Raw genomic sequence first — 16,022 nt, 5'->3', positions numbered from 1 at the left:
CCATTTCTAGTTTTGGAGAGGTAATATTGGAGTAGTGAGGGTTGGTTTCTTTAGTATTCCCAACATTGGAAGTCTGACGATGGAAGCCTTAAGAGTCATTGGGGTAGAATTATGGCCCTGAATATATCCACTTCCTAATCCGTATAAGCTGTGAATGTTACCTCATATAGCAAAAGGAATTTTGTAGAATGGATTAGGTTAAGAACCTTGAGATTATCCTATATTGTCTAATTGATTGCAATATAATTGCATGTGTCCTTGTGCTTGCTTTTCATCACTGTCAAAATACCTGAGGAGTAAAAACTTAAAGGAGGGAAGATTTGTTTCATGGTTGAGAGGTTTCAGTCCACTGTCATCTGGATCCATTGATTCTGGGCCTGTGTGGGATACAGCACATAATAGTGGAGAAGGTGTGGATGAGCAAAGCTGCTTACCTTTTGGCAGCATTAAAGAATGTGACAGAAATAGGAGCCAAGGACAATATACAGTTCCCATGTCCTTTCACTAGAACCCACCTCCTAGTTTCTGTCATCTCCCTATAGTTCATTCAGCTATGAATCCATCACTAGGTTAATCCATTGATGAAGTTGAGAGTCTCATGATCCAATCACTTCTCCAAAGCACCAGCTCTGAACACTGCTGCATTTTGGGGACACATTCCAAATCCAAGCCATTACAGCCCTTAAAATTAATGCATCTTTCAAGGTTGAGTTTAGGGACAGAAGGAGGTGGTTACCACAGAAGAATGGTCAGAGAGATGTATGTAACTACTGGAGATTTAATTTTGCTCGCCAGAAGGAGGAAGGGGGCCATGATGATGATGATGGCCCCTGGAGGTGGAAAGTCCATTACAAGGAAATAAGTTCACTTGTAGAGTCTCCAGAAAGGAACACAACACTCCCCACTGAACCTTGATTTCATCCTAGAAATACCCATCTCAGCATTTTTTATTATAATGTAGTGTTTTATTTTAAGGCACCACACTTGTAGTAATTTGTTAGAGTAATAGTTAATAACTAATACATTGATGTAGTATCTTAGCCTCAGTACTGGGGAGTCTTGATCCCTGTGACATAAGGTAAGCTCAATCTCTGTTGATAATGTTGAAGACTTCAGGAAAAGGACATGCACAAAATCCTTTTATTTTAGGATACTTTATAAAATTTTTATTTTTAATACATTGAGTTATCTAATAGTGGGATTCATTTTGACATATCCCTGAATACATGTAACATAATTTTCTCAATCTCCAGTACTATCCTCTTCTCTCTTTCCCCTTCCTATACTCTATTGCTCTTCTCTCTCTCTCTCTCTCTCTCTCTCTCTCTCTATATATATATATATATATATATATATATATATATATATAAATAATATAAAATATAAAATATTTTTCTTTTTCAATTGTATTTGGGCACAATATCTTTTATTTATTTATTTTTATGTGGTGCTGTGGATTGAACCTAGGGCCTCACACATGTTAGACGAGCTCTATATCACTGAGCACCAGCCCCAGCCCTGTTTGTTAATTGGTGAGTTATAGTTACATATAAAATTAGAATGAACTGTGATACATTCATGTATACATATAGCATAATTTGGTCAGTATTATTCCCCAGTTCTTCCCCTTTGCCTTCCTTTCTCCCTTACTTGGTCTCCTACTAATTCTCCACTGCTTTCCCTTATATTCCCCACACTTTTAAAAAATTCCTTTTTTCCCCACTAGCTTCCGCATGAGAGAAAACATTCAACACCTGACTTTCTAAGTCTGACATATGTCACTTAGCATGATATTTTCCAGTTCCATTGATTTACTAGCAAAGGACGTAATTTCACTTTTTTTTTTAATTTTTATTTTTTTAGTTGTAGTTGGACACAATACCTTTATTTTATTTATTTTTATGTGGTGTTAAGGATCTAACCCAGAGCCTCGCATGTGCTAGGCGAGCGCTCTACTGCTGAGCCACAACCCCAGCCCCCCCTCCCCATTTCACTCTTCTTTATGGCTAAGTAGAATGCCATTGTTTATATACGCCACATTTTCTTTATCCATTCATCTATTGATGGGCACTTAGGCTGGTTTCATAACTTGTCTATTGTGGACTGTGCTGCTATACACATTGCTTTGTAGGTATCTCTATAGTATGCTGATTTTAGATCTTTTAGATAAATACCAAGGAATGGGGAAGCTGTGTCATATGGTGATTCTATTCCTAGTCATTCCTAGTCAGTTTATTCCTAGTCTATACTGTTTTCCAAATTGGTTGTACTGATTTTAGTCCCACCAACAATGTATAAGTTTAGCTTGTTCCCTACATTCCTGTCTGCAATTACTGTTGTTTGTATTCTTGATGATTGCCATTCTGACTAGGGTGAAATGAAATCTCAGTGTAGTTTTGATATACATCTCCTTGATTGCTAAGGATGTTGAACATATTTTCCTATACCTGTTGGCCATTTGTATTTCTGTTGAGTTCTCTTTAGATATATCACCCATTTATCCATTTAGTATTCTTAGTGGTAAGTATTTTGAGTTCTGTATGTATTCTGGTTATTAATCCCATCAGATGACTACCTGACAATGATTTTCCTCCATTCTGTAAGATCTCTTCACATTCTTAATTATTTCCTTCATTTTGCAGAAGCTTTTTAATGTAATACTATTCCACTGATAACTTCTTGAGCTTTAGGGGTCTGAGGAAGTCAGTGCCTATGCCAGTATGTTGGAATGTTGTTCATATATTTTCTTCCAGGAGTTTCATTGTTTCAGGTTTCTGATCCTCTTTGGGTTGATTTTTCATGATAGAATCTAGTTTCATGCTTCTACATATGGCTATCCAATTTTTACAGTACCATTTGTGAAACAGGCTATCTTTTTCTGCAGCTTATGCTTTTGGCACCTGGCAAGGATCAGATGACTATGTTTATGTGTATTTGTCTCTATGTCTTCTAGTTTATTATGTTGGTATTCATATATGGTTTTAATTCAATACCATGCTGATTTTATGACTATAGGCATGTAGTACATTTTGAGATCAGGTGTTGTGATACCTGTATCCTCACTTTCTTAAAAAATATTTTTTAGTTGTTGATATACCTTTATTTTTTATTTATTTATATGTGGTGCTGAGGATCGAACCCAGTGTCTCACACATGCTAGGCAAGTGCTCTGCCATTGAGCCACAACCCCAGATCCTGTATCCTCACTCTTGTTGGTCATAATGGCTTTGGTTTGTCTTGCTCTTTTATTTTTCCATATTATATTTTTAATATAATCAAAATGGCCATATTACCAAAAGCAATTTATGGATTCAATGCAATTTCTATCAAAATACCAATGGTATTTTTCACAAAACTAGTAAAAAAAATAGTAAAACTAGTAAAAATAGTTTTTTACTAGTTTTTTTTTACTTATTATATTATATTTTTAATATAATCAAAATGGCATTATTACCAAAAGCAATTTATGGATTCAGTGCAATTTCTATCAAAATACCAATGGTATTTTTCACAAAACTAGTAAAAAAAAAAAACTAGTAAAACTAGTAAAAATAGTTTTTTACTAGTTTTGTGAAAAATACCATTTTGATTATATTAATTCTGCCTGTTTATGAATGGTAGTCTTTCCATACTCTAAGTCTTTTTTAATTTCTATATTCAGTGTTTTATAATTTTCATTCTAGAGGTCTTTACAACCTCAGTTGGATTTATTCCAAAGGTTTTAAAAATTCTGTTGTGAATGTAATAGTTTTCTTTATTTCTTTCTAATTATTAGAATATGGGAGAACTAATTTTTGGGTGTTGATCTTATATCTTGCAACTGTGTTTAAATTGATTGTTAGCTCTAGAAGTCTTCTGGGATTTTTTGGGTCTTCTAAATAGTATCAGCAAAGAGGAGTAGTTTGGCTTCTTTTCTTGTTTTTGTCCCTTTTATTTCCTTCTCTTGACTGGTTGTTCTGGCTAAAGTTTCAAGAAATATTTTGAATAGGAGTGGTGAGAACAGACATCCTCATCGTGGTCCTGATTTTGGAGGAAATGCTGTCAGGATTTTTAAAATATTATTCTTAGTTGTAGATAGACAAAATACCTTTATTTTATTTATTTATTTTTATGTGGTGCGAGGATCGAACCTAGTGCCTCATGCATGCTAGGCAAGCCCTCTACCACTGATCCACAGCCCCAATCCTACTTTCAGTTTTTCTCTGTTCAAAATGATGTTTGTTGACTATGGGTTTGTCTGTGTATATAGCCTTTGGGCTGTTTATGTACATTCCTTCTACACCTCGTTTCTTCAGTATTTTTTCTTAAAAATTCAGTGTTTTTTCTTTATTTTTTACTTCTATTATTATTAGAATTATTATTTTGGTGGTGCTGGGGATTGAACCCAGGGCCTTGTGCATGCAAGGTAAGGTAAGCACTCTACTAACTGAGCTATATCCCCAGTCCCCCTCTTCAGTGTTTTTAATATGAATAGGTGCTGGATTTTGTCAAAGGCTTTTTATTCATCGATTCAATAATCATATAACTTTATTCTTAATTCTATTTGAGTGATGAATTACATGTATTCATTTACATATATTAAACCTTGAATCCATAGAACGAAACCAACTTGACCATGGTATATAACCTTCTTAATGTGTTTTTGGACATGCTAATGTTTTATTAAGGATTTTTGCATCTATGTTCATCAGGGATATTGGTCTTGTTTTTTTTTTAATGTTTTTTTTTAGTTGTCAATGAACCTTTATTTTATTTATATTCAGTGCTGAGGATTGAACCCAGTACTTCACACATGCTAGTCAAGCACTCTACCACTGAGCCACAACCCAGGCCTGTCTTAGTTTTCTTTCTTTATTGTGTCTTTATCTAGTTTTGTTGTTAGGATGTTATTAGGTTCATTGAATGACTTTGGGTCTGTTCACCCACTTTTTATTTCATGGGACAATTTCAAGAGGATTGGTATCAGTTCTCCTTAAAAGATCTGGTAGGGGGCTGGGGATGTGGCTCAAGCAGTAGCTCCCCTAGCATGGGTGTGGCACGGGTTCGATCCTCAGCACCATATATAAACAAAGATGTTGTGTCTGCCTAAAACTAAAATGTAAATAAAATATTAAAAAAAAAAAAAAAGATCTGGTAGAATTCAGGTGAGAATCTTCCTGGTCCTTGACTTTATTTTGTTGGAAGAGTTTTTTTTTTTTTTTTTTAATAAAAAAAATATTTAGTTGTACACAATACCTTTGTTTTTATTTATTTATTTATTTTTATGTGGTGCTGAGGATCGAACTCAGTGCCTCATACCTGTGAGGCAAGTGCTCTAGCACTGAGCCCCAGCCCCAACCGTTTTGGGAGACTTTTTAATTACTACTATGATCCTGTTGATTTGATGTTGATCTGTATAGGTTTTCTATATCCTTTGGGTTCACTTTGGTTACATCATAAGTTTTTATAAATTTGTCAATATCTAGATTTCCCAATTTATTGAAATATGAGTTTTCAAAATAGTTTCTTATGATCTTCTGGATTTCAGCAATATCTGTGGTAATATCTCCTTTTTCATCTCTAATTTTGTTAATTTTCTCTCTTTTGCCTAGTTTGGCTAAGGGCTTGTTAATCTTTTTTTTTTTTTTTAAGAGAGAGAGAATTTTAATATTTATTTTTTAGTTTTTCGGCAGACACAACATGTTTGTTTGTATGTGGTGCTGAGGATTGAACCTGGGCCACACGCATGCCAGGCGAGCACGCTACCGCTTGAGCCACATCCCCAGCCCTGTTAATCTTTATTTTTTCAAAGAACCAACTTTTTTGTTTCATTGATTTCCCCTCCCACTGACAATTTCATTAATTTTAACTCAGATCTTAATTGTTTTCTGTCTTACTACTAGTTTTGGAATTAGTTTTTTCCTGCTTTTCTTAGGGCTTGAGATGTGACCTTAGATTGATTATTTGGGAATCTTTCTTTTTAATATAGGCATTTACTACTGTAAGCTTTCCTCTTAGAACTGCCTTCTAGTACCCCAGAGATTTTGGTATGTTGTATCACTATTCTCATTTGGTTCTAGGAATTTTAAAATTTTCCTGTACATTTTTCTACGGTCCATTTCTGATTTAAAAGAGCATTATTCAATCTCTGTGTGTTTATGTGGTTTCTATAATTCTTGTTGTTGATTTCTAATTCATTCCATTATGATCTGTTGAAATGCATTGTATCAATTTGTTTATTGTATCTGCTAAGACTTACATTGTGATCTAGAACATGGTCTATGTTGGAAAAGATCCCATGCTTAGAAGATTGTGAATTCAGCTGTTTTTGGATGAAATATTTTATAGATGTCTGCTAGGCCCATTTTATTTTAGTACTATTTATGTCAGAATTATCTTTATTAATTTTATGACTGGAGGACCTATCTATTGGTGAGAGGGGTATGTTGAAATCACTCAGTATTACTGTATCAGGTTCTATCTGGAATTTAGTGTCAATGAGTGTTTCATATCATCAGGTGCACCAACATTTGAGGCATAAATATTTACTATCATTATATCTTCTTGTTGGATTGTTCTCTTTCTCAGTATTAATGACCTCCTTTGTCTGTTCTGATTAATTTTTGCTTAAAAATCTGTGTTTTTTTTTTCAGATATAATAGGTATTCCTGCCTGTTTTCAAACTGTATTTGCATGACATTTCTTTTTTCATTCTTTTACTTTAAGCCTATGGATGTTTTTGCCAATGAGTCTAAACAGCATATAGTTGGATCTTGTTTTTTAATCCATTCCATTTATCTATGTCTTTTTTTTAATTGATTTTATTATTTTTAAAAAATACTCAACAACAGTGGAATGCATTACAATACACATATAGAGCACAATTTTTCATATCTGTTTATATATAAGGAATGTTTAATCTATGTCTTTTAATTAGAGAGTTGAGAAATTTACATTCAGTGTTGTTGGTGTTATTTTGGTACTAGGGATGGAACCCAAAGGTGCATTATCACTGAACCACATCTCTATTCCTTTTTATTTTTTATTTTGAGGCAGAATCTAAGTTGCTGAGGCTGGCCTTGAACTTGTGATTCTCCTATCTTAGCTTCCCACATCACTGGGATTACAGGAATGTGCCACTTGTGCCCATCTCAATCAGTGTTATTATGGATAAGTGTTTGTTATGTTGTATCATATTATTTGTCTTTTATGTTTAATTCAGTCTTAATTTCATTTATTTGATTGCTCTTCTAGAGAACATTTATTTGGGAGCTTTGGGCATGTTTTGAGTTCTTCTGTGTGTAGTATACCTTTAACTACTTTTTTTAGTGCTCTTTTAGTGGTTGTGAATTCTTTTTTTTTTTTTTTTTTTTTTTTAGTTAGAGATGGACATGATACCTTAATTTTATTTAAGTGGTGCTGAGGATTGAACCCAGTGTCCCATGCATGTGAGGCAAGTGCTATACCACTGAGCCACACCCCAACCCTCTTTTGGTTTACTTTATCATGAAAAGTTTTTATTTCTTCTTCACTTTTGAAAGATGGCTTTGCTGGATATAGCAGTCTTTGCTGGCAATTGTTTTCTTTCAGAACTTTGAATATCTCATTCCAAGTCATCCTTTATTTTACAGTCTGAGTTGAGAAGTCAAAAGTAAGCCTTAACAGAGGAAGAAGAATTCATGCCTACAGATGCACAAATTTACCTCTAAATGTGAACTGATGTTTTTTACTTACAGCTTTTAATATTCTTTTCCTATTCTCTGTGTTAGGCATTTTGATTGTGATGTGTCTTGGAGAAGTTCTTTTTTGATCTTGTCTATCCAGGGTTCTATGTAGATGTCCATCTCATTTTTATAGTTTGGAAAAAAATGTGTTGTTTCACAAAGATTATTTTTTCAAAAAATTTAAATTGTTTTAATTAGTTATACATAATAGTAGAGTGCATTTATGCACTTTGTTATATCATACATAGATGGGATATAATTTCTCATTTTTCTGAGTGTACATGTTGCAGAATCATATTGATCATGTAGTCACATATATACATACAGTAATAATGTTTGTTTCATTCTACTATCTTTCCTATGCCCACATTCCATCACTTCTCTCTGCCTATCTAAGGTAATGTTATTCTTCCCTAGTGCCCCCTGCCTTATTGTGAATTTACATCTGCATAGTAGAGAAAACATTCAGCCTTTGGTTTTGTGGGATTGGCTATTTTGCTTAACATGATATTCTCCAACTCCAACCATTTACTGGAAAATGCCATAATTTTACTCTAGAGAAGATTCTTAATGCCATTAAATAGTATCTTTATCCTCTCTTCTATCCCAATTACATGTAAGTATTATCTCTTGATGTTTTTCCCAGAGTTCTTTGTATATTCTAATAGTGATTTTTATTTTTTTCCTTTATTCAATATCAAGTATTCAAATTCATATACTGTTTTCAATGTCTGAAGTTCTGTTTTCTACATAGTACAGTTTGTTGGTGATACTTTCAAATGAATTTTTTGTTTTATCACTGTGTCTTATTTCCAGGAATTCTGATTGTTTTCTTTTTATTAATTCTGTACCAACATGGTCTTTCACACCAAAGGGAGATCAGTAAGTAGAGGTAAGAAGCAAGGGAAGAGAGGCAGGAAGGAAATGAAGAAATACTGGTGAATGCTACCAGCAAATCATATTTTTACATTGTGTACACATATAATATGTAACAATGAATCCCACCATTATGTACAGTCATAAAATGTTATGGAAAAAAGATAAAAAAGGTTTTTCATCTCATTTGCTCTCTTAAATCATTCCTTAGATCTTCTTTTAGCTCATCGAACATTTTAATAATCAATTTTTATAGTGTCTTTTGAATTTCATCTACTTCGTTTCTGCAGGTTCCTTTGTTAGAGGATTTTAAAGTTTGGGGGGCATACTTATTTGCCTGTGGTCTTATGTTTTCAGAGGTCTTCAACTTGCTGTAGATAAGAATTCCTGCATCCTTTGATGTGTATTTGTCTTTTTTGGTAATAAGTCCTGTGTTTTTGGTATATTTTAACTTTAGCATCTAAGCTCCTTATAATCTGAGTGTTGATTTCAACCTCCAAAGTTGGTCAGTTTGCTGCTGTAGAACCGCTGCAATACTCTGGGTTCCTCTTAGCTATCATCTTGGGAATTCTGTTTTGTTGTATGAGTAGTTGTCTAGGAGTGGGACTTGAGGTCCCCCTCTAGCTCTTCCTACATGGGGGCTTGGTCGTTAAGTGGGGTTTTTGTCTCCCTTATCCTATGTGTTAATGTATTATTGGAGCTTAAATGAGGCTAGTTCGTACATGGAGTAAGATTCATTGTCACTTGGCTGAGATGTGGGTATAGCTCAGCAGCAGGGTCTCTACCCTATGAACTTGTAATGTCCCAATTACTTCCAGCCCTCTTAGCACAAAGGGAAGCAAGCAATAGCAGTAACTCTAAAACTAACTGCCAAACAAAAGGTTATGGTGGAGGTTAGCATTTAGGATTGTCCACAACAGTAAGCAGTCACAACTAGATGTGGCATTAAATAGCAGGTGTGAACTATGCCGTCCACAGTATTAATACAACAACACCATGAGGGGTGGGAGGCTGGAATTATATATACTAAATAGTTCTAAAACATAGTAAAATTATGGTTCCTTAAGTGAAAAGAAAATGAAATAGGAAAACAAGAGAAAGTTTGAAATATTTAAAAAGTGAACAGAGGGGAAGTCAGAGAACAGCTGATAGCTAAAACAGAAAAAGAGGAAACAATACAATTTGACTATTAGGGAAGAAAAGGAAAAAGTAACAAGAGAAACAAAAACAAAGGTAAGAACACTTAAAAGAAAATCAAAACAAACCCACTAAAAAAAACCCCCTATCATTCCAAAGTCAAAATAACAAACAATTGAAAAATGATAAAATAAAATTATATGAAAACCAATCAATACAGCAAGAACACACACAGAATTTTAAAAAAGAAAAAATAGGAATATAATTCTTTTTTCTTTTTAGTTGTAGATGGACACAATACCTTTATTGAGGATTGAACCCAGTGCCTCACACATGCTAGGCAAGCACTCTACAACTAAGCTCCCAGCCCAGAATATAATTCTTTTTTTTTAAAATTTAATATATTTATTTATTTATTTATTTGTGGTGCTGAGGATCTAACCCAGGGTTTCACCATGCTAGGTGAGTGCTCTACCGCTGAGCCACAATCCCAGCCCCCAGAATATAATTCTTAATGAAAAATGAAGGACTTGTTTCTGCTGTGGTCAAAACTGTTGACAAGGACAGATGTTCACTGTGTATGCTGTTGTGCCCTTCTTGCTGTTTCTTTTTGGGGTCTGTATCCCTATTTCAAGGACTGGGTGTTATTAAATCTGACTTGTGTTTCTCACCAAACTTCCAGCTGGTGTGGCCTGGACCAAAGCTGGCTGTAGTAGCTCTCAGCTTCTTGTCTCACAGCATAAGATGGGACATACTAGGAGTACTGACAATTGGAGTTTTTTCTGGACTGTGTCAGTGTGCTCCCAGAGCAGGGCTAATGCAGATTTCTAAATGAAAAATTCCAGCTGCTGGGATTTAGTTTGGAACATCCTTTGGAACTTTGTAGGGTGGTATTTACTCCAGAGATTAGATCCCACCCCCTGTTACTGGGAAGATGCCAATGTCTGGATGTCTGGGTCTCAGGGACCTTCTGAGGTGCATAGTGAGGGATCTAAACCCTATTCCACTGTCATGGATGTGAACTTCCCAGGAACAGACCTGGAGGGTAAACATGGCCTGCCTGACCAATTTCTGACCTTACCCCATTCTGAATGAGTGGCTATCAGCAAAGGAAACACCAGCCTCTCTCCCCTCAGTAATCCCAGTCTGGATTCCCCTGGGCACAGTCCTTTCTGCGCCTATATCAATCACACTGGGCACACTCTGGACTCCATGGCAGACGTTTGCTGGGATAGGCTGGCAACATTATTATGAACTGCCCCCCTGCCGTTGCCAAGAGTTGCCATGAGGTGTCTTCAGAATGACTCACACCTCAGTTCTGCTTGCCAGCCAAGAGATTCAGAGTACTTTTCAATCAGCTTGCATACTGTCTTGGGTCAATTAAGATCAGCCTCCCTGTCTGTTCCACAGGAGCTCTCATGGCAGATATATTCAGAGTGCTTTTTTTCTTTTTCTGCCTGTGTTACCCCTCTTTTCTGCAGTGAACAGACATAGTTGCCAAAGCTAGCACATCTCTAAAACTTCATTTTCTGTGTTCAATGATTCTGAATTTCTGAGTTGCTATGATAATTTTACTGTCCACTGTTGAAATCCAGTGAATTCTGTCTATCACCCACCTTGCTGAGAAGCAGTATTCTCAATATTTAAATCTCAAGCCACAGAGAGACTGGAAAGTGCGCCCTTCTTCTAATTCACCATCTTCCAAGTACTTCTAGGCAATAAATTTGCTGTGTTGTGATTTTTGAAATTTGGCATTTAATGATGTTTCTTGTCGTGATCTAATATATACTCAGTCTGTAATTACTTAATAGTTTTGCACTTGTTTGTAATGGATTGAGATGTGTATTAAAATCCTGTATGACTGACGAAACTTACCTGTAACTTATGCTTTAGGAAAGTTTGGGTTTTTTTTTTTTTTTTTTTTTTGGCTGGCTTGCTTGATTTTGTAACGCTGAGTATCCAGCTTAGGGTGCTGTGCATGGGAGAAAAGCAATCAGCTACAACTTCAGTCTGAAATGTGTAGCTTTGTTAATTGATATATAGACATTATGTTTATTATATATTTTTTGTGAATTGGAGGCTACAGATTTAGCATCTTTAAGATCATAACTCCTGCTTATGCTATATATATATATATATATATATATATATATATATATATATATATATATATATATTTCTCCCCCCCCCAAATTTTATTAGAGTTTATCATGTGTATAGACAAGTCTGTACATGATAATGCAATCAAACAACCAATACAATCACAACTGTATGGCTTAAATGAAGGACCACAAGGGAAAGTACCCAGGTCCAGTAATAAAAACATTACCTGAAACCTAAGCCCCTTTGGAGCTTCTCTGCAACCTATAGTTCCCTCAACGTAACCACCATACATCAGTTGTCTCTGTTTGAACTGGAATCATGAAATATATGTACCCTGTTATGTTGGTTCTTTTGCTCAACTTTATGTTTGTGAGAACCATCCAGATTACTGTTTGTAGAAATATTTCAGGTTATCCTCATTGCTAAATAGTATTTCAGTACATGAATATATCACTTGTATGTGTCCATTTTATTCTTGACAGACATTTGGATTGTTTCTTTGGGCTATCATGAATAGTGATGCTATGAGCCTTCTTGAACTTGCTGCTTTGTCTTCATATGGTTGTTTGGTAATATATTAGGGGAGCAGTTAGTGTGTCAGAGAATGTGAGTCTACATAAGCAGTTACTGTTGAGTTTTCCACAATGGCTGAAAAAGTTATGAGACTCATTAACAATTTTTACAAGTTCCAGCTGCTCCACCTACCTTCTTCTTAATACATGGTGTCGTCAGACAGTAAAATATGGTGGGGTAATGGTAAGGCATTGTGGTTTTCCTGATGACTAGTGAAGTGGAATGTCTTTATTTTGATGTCTGTTGGCCATGTGGACATCTTCCTTTGGGCAAGGCCAGGCCAAATCCTTAGCCCAATTTTGAGGAGTTTGTCTTTTTATTGTTGTTTCTTAGGCATTTTTTATGTAATCTGAATGTGAGTCCTTTGTCACTTCTGTGTATGCAGATACCTCTGAGGCAGTGGTTTGCATTTTCACTTACCCTGTTCTCATGAATGGAAACTGCTTTTAAATATCTCATTATTTTTCCCTTCTGGGTGTGATGGCACATCCCTGTGACTTGGGAGGCTGAGGCAGGAGGATCCAAGTTCAAAACCAGCCTCAGCAACTTAGCAAGGCCCTAAGAAACTTAAGGAGATAATGTCTCAAAATAAAGGACTAGGGATAGGGCTCAGTGTAAAGCATATCTGGGTTCAATTCCTGTTTAAAGAAAAAAGAAAAAGGAAAGAAATCAATCCTGCTGTCAGGTTTTTTTGTGTCTTTTTTGTGCCTTTTATGTGTGTGTGCTGTGCCTGGGAATCAAACTCCCATCTAGGCATGCACTCTACCACTGAACTATACCCCAGCCCTGCCTTGTATGGTATAACCTAGCCACCTGAACATTATTTTTATTATGATATATCTTACCTATCCTCAACTACTATGTTTAGAGGAAACTCTCATCTATGAATGTGATAAATTCCTTCATTCATTTGTCTTCATTGACTTTCATGATATTATTTGTAGTAGTTAATGTAGATATTGGTAGTATGTTAAAAAAGAATATTAGATATTGCCTCTTAATTTCTTTGTTCCTTTTTAAAAAAAATCTGTGTGTGTGTGTGCGCGCGTGTTAGGGATGGAAACCAGGAACCCTCTACCAGTGAACTACATCCCCAGACCTTTGTATTTTTTGAGTCGGGATCTCACTAAGTTGCCTAGGCTGGCCTCAAACTTACGATTCTCCTACCTCAGCCTTCAGAATAGCTGGGATTATAGGTTTATGCTTGGTACCTTAATTTTGATTTCATCTTTAGTGTGTCTGCTTATTTATGTGTACATTGGATGTGCTCTGATTTTGCTTTTTTTAAAAAATCCCTTTTCTTGTTAGATTTTGCTGCATTCACTACCTATATGTCTATGATATTTTTCAACCTTTGTACTCCTTGTAGTGTATTATTTGCAGAAAGGAACGAAGGAAGAATATGTTGCCTATTTTCTCTTTTATTTTTGAATTCACTCTTGCCAGCTGCCCATGCTGACAAGATGATCTGGGTTCAAAAGAGTTGGCTGAACATTAGTCTAAGAAAATGGCAAAGAGATCATGCAACACATGGACATGAGTTTCTCAGGTCAAGGGTGGGACTGCTCTGTGACCTCAAGGGTCCTCTTCCATGCTGGAAGGCAAGAGAGTGTGCACCCGGAATCTATTTTATAGGGGGACACACAAAGGAGCTTCAATGGAATGTTCCTCACCAAATAAGGCAGGGGATAGGGTTTCAAATGGGGGATGTCCAATCCCATTGGGTAATGCCCAAGTCCAGGGCTAGAGCAAACTTCTTTGCCAAATTTAAGTGGAGACCACTTGTTTCGCACAGTGCGTGGCTTGCAATGCCAGATCAAACATTCCCATTACTCAAGGCTGAGAAAGGATGCTTAGTCCATGGGCAGGGTAGCTCCCACATTCTACTAACTCCCACCTATAGTCTAGCCATGGCTTTGTCACCTTTTCTGGGATTATGTATTTGATTATGTAGTCCATCTTTAGATCTGTGAGATCATCATTTATTATTTATTCATGTTGGACTGGTGGGTGATAATTTTGATCTACTATTTTTTGTGAGAATGTTAACACATTTTCAGACTTTTGAATATCTTTAGAAACAGTACTTCTAATTGTATGTAATTTTTTTTTTTTTAATGTAAAAAATTTTCCTGTAGCCAGGCACGGTGGCATACACCTGAAATCCCAGCAGCTTAGGAGGCTGAGACAGGAAGATCATGAATTCAGTGAGGCATTAAGCAACAAAGTGAGTCTGTCTACATAAAATACAAAATAGGGCTGGGGATGTGGCTTAGTGGTTGAATACCTCTGAGTTCAATTCCCAGTATGAAAAAAATATGTATCTTGCAATAATGTTACTAATACATTCTCTGAAAGAGTGAACTGGGCAATGATAGATTTTTTTTTTTTTTTAGGTTTTTCTGCCCAAATTTAGAAGACAGTTTCATTGTAGCCTGGCCCTTTAAAATTGCCAGCTCTTATTTGCCATTCAGAACCTAAGTGGATTCAGGAGGACTTCTGCTACTGCCTCTGAGTTCATCTAGTGTCTTCTCTGTTGTTATTGAAGAATATAGTCAAGCTCCCTGCTTATTTTAGGGTCCAGTACTACCTAAATACCAAAATGAGTCAAAGTATAACTCTTAAGAATAAGGGTGCAGAAGTCTTTAAATGTACTAGCAAACCAAATCCAGTAACAAAATGAATTATACAACATGACATTGTCAGACATATCCCAGGAATGGAAGGTTGGTTTAACCTCAAATCAATTAATGTAATGCATCTTATTAATATAATAATAATAAAAAAATCACACAATCTTCTCAATAGACAGAAAAAAGGCATTTAACAAAAGCCAATACCCTTTCATAATAAAAACATTCTATAAACTAGGAATAAAAGGGAATTTCCTGAACATGACACAAAACATCTAGGTATATGCCTAACATCATAATGCTGCAAGCCTAGTGTTTTCCCCCTAAGATCAGGGAGACAAGACAAGGATATCCACTTTTGCTACTTCTATTCAACATTATGGAGGTTTCAGCCAGAGCATGTAGACAAGAAAAAGAAAGAAAGGAATCAAGGTTGGAATACACATAAAAATCATCTCCATTTCCAGATGACATTACATAGAAAATCCTAAAAAATCAAGACACATATACAAGAGAAAAAAAATAGGGGCTGGGGTTGTGGCTCAGAGGTAGAGCGCTTGCCTAGCACATGCAAGGTTCTGGGTTCAATCCTCAGCATCACATAAAAATAAATAAAATAAAGGTATAAAAATATTATTTAAAATAAATAGAACTGAGTTCAGCTAAGCTTGAGGATATAGGATTAATTGTGTCTTTGTACATGTGCAGCAAACAATCCACAAATGAAATTGACCCAGTAATATACTCCAAAAAAAGTACTTTAGAATAAATTTAACAAAAGAACTTAATTTACATTGTGAAAATTCCAAAATAGGTACACAGTGATTTGTCTATGAAAGCTCATAGCCACATTTTTCATAATAGTCAAAGGTTAGAAATGGCTCAAATGTCCATTACTGGAGCAATGGGTAAACAATATGGTCTATCTGTGCAGGAATATTATTAGTAGAAAGTTATATTTAGATGTGCTACAACTTGGATGAACCTTGAAAACATG

At 35.5% G+C, this 16,022-nt stretch overlaps 1 protein-coding gene across 2 annotated transcripts in view; it reads left to right on the top strand.

Moving 5' to 3' along the window:
- Window positions 1–16,022, top strand: part of LOC114097320 (zinc finger protein 850-like) — a 29,041-nt gene that overhangs the window by 1,170 nt on the left and 11,849 nt on the right. The window lies entirely within an intron of this gene.

Source organism: Marmota flaviventris, chromosome 18 (genome assembly GCF_047511675.1).
Source record: "Marmota flaviventris isolate mMarFla1 chromosome 18, mMarFla1.hap1, whole genome shotgun sequence".
Lineage (NCBI taxonomy): Eukaryota > Metazoa > Chordata > Mammalia > Rodentia > Sciuridae > Marmota > Marmota flaviventris.
The sequence above is the reverse complement of the archived record's forward strand: the minus strand, read 5'-3'. Positions and strand labels throughout refer to the sequence as shown.